Here is a 1,301-nt window from a genome sequence, read left to right as displayed (position 1 = left end):
TTAACTATTTAACATGTATAAAACTGGGCTACCATTTTTATTAGTTTCCTATCTTTTCAAAATTCCTCATAGAGGAAGTTGTTGATAGTTACGCCCCAACCCCATTTCCCCCATAAGTCCTGTGGGGTTTATTGTATGATTTCGCATAATACAATGATTTTTAGCAATATATATGTCAAATTGGGGGCAGCTAGGTGGCGCAGTGGATAAAGCACTGGCCCTGGATTCAGGACTCCCTGAGTTCAAATCCGGCCTCAGACACTTGACACTTAACTAGCTTGTGTGACACTGGGCAAGTCACTTAACCCTCATTGTCCTGCAAAAACAAAAAACAAAAACAAATATATATGTCAAATTACATCATAATACCATGGAGGTGGGGGTGGGGGTGGCACACAGTGTGAACCAGTGATTTAATTGGTAAAAGGAATTCCTGATGTGGAAATTAATTTACTGATGAAGACCAGCTAGCTATCATGTGAACATTACCTTAGGAATTGAGAGCTTAATTACTTTGCCTATAGTTTCACACCTTATTTGTCTCAGGGGCCCCACTTGAACTTGGGTCTTCCTGAGTTTATAAGGCATACTCACTAATAACTCCAAGATATCTATCCTTATTTTGACGCTTCACGAATTTGCATGTCATCCTTTCAGGGGCTGTGCTAATCATCTCTGTATCATTCCAATTTTAGTATATGTGCTGCTGAAGCAAGCACTCTATCCTTGTTCTTAACAGATTGAGAAACTGTGGTTGTAAATCCAGGTTTCATGACTCCAAGTCCAAAGTATTTCCACCACTTGTTGAGGAAATTTCTAAGTTGCAGTGTTAGATGAAAAAACAACAGTTTCAAAGCAAAAAAAAAAAAAAAAAAAGTTTATTGAGAGAGGGATCCTGTCTCACAATAAAGTCAATCTCAGGTCTAAGACCCAAACACCTCTAGCCTCAGGAGTCCCAGATATTTATACTCATACAGTCCCAAAATTAAAGTATTATAAATGCAGTTAGATATTTCGAAAATAAACATATATATTGCCATGTATTCTTGGTCCCCAATATCTTCGTTGCTAAGTGACATAATTCAAAACATACAAAATTGCCGTGTCATATCTCATACTGTGGAAATAGAAAACCCATCTGTGGATTTAGAAGTGGCCATCTGTGTCAAACTATTCCACATTTGTGACACTTTTAGGACATTTGATGGGTTTTAGATACCTTAATCAGGTCAATCTTGTTGCTTTACATCTTATTTTGACATTTCTGATTGGTCCGTAGCAACTCCAGAGTAGCTATTTTG

The 1,301-nt window shown here is 37.6% G+C and overlaps 1 non-coding gene across 1 annotated transcript; it reads right to left on the bottom strand.

Moving 5' to 3' along the window:
* Positions 1–614: 614 nt before the first annotated feature.
* Positions 615–719, bottom strand: LOC122730210. The gene has a single exon (XR_006353419.1). It is a non-coding gene; the product is annotated as a U6 spliceosomal RNA (small nuclear RNA).
* Positions 720–1,301: the final 582 nt, after the last annotated feature.

The sequence above is a fragment of the Dromiciops gliroides genome, chromosome 5, assembly GCF_019393635.1.
Source record: "Dromiciops gliroides isolate mDroGli1 chromosome 5, mDroGli1.pri, whole genome shotgun sequence".
Classification (NCBI taxonomy): domain Eukaryota; kingdom Metazoa; phylum Chordata; class Mammalia; order Microbiotheria; family Microbiotheriidae; genus Dromiciops; species Dromiciops gliroides.
This window is presented reverse-complemented; position numbering and strand designations above follow the sequence as displayed.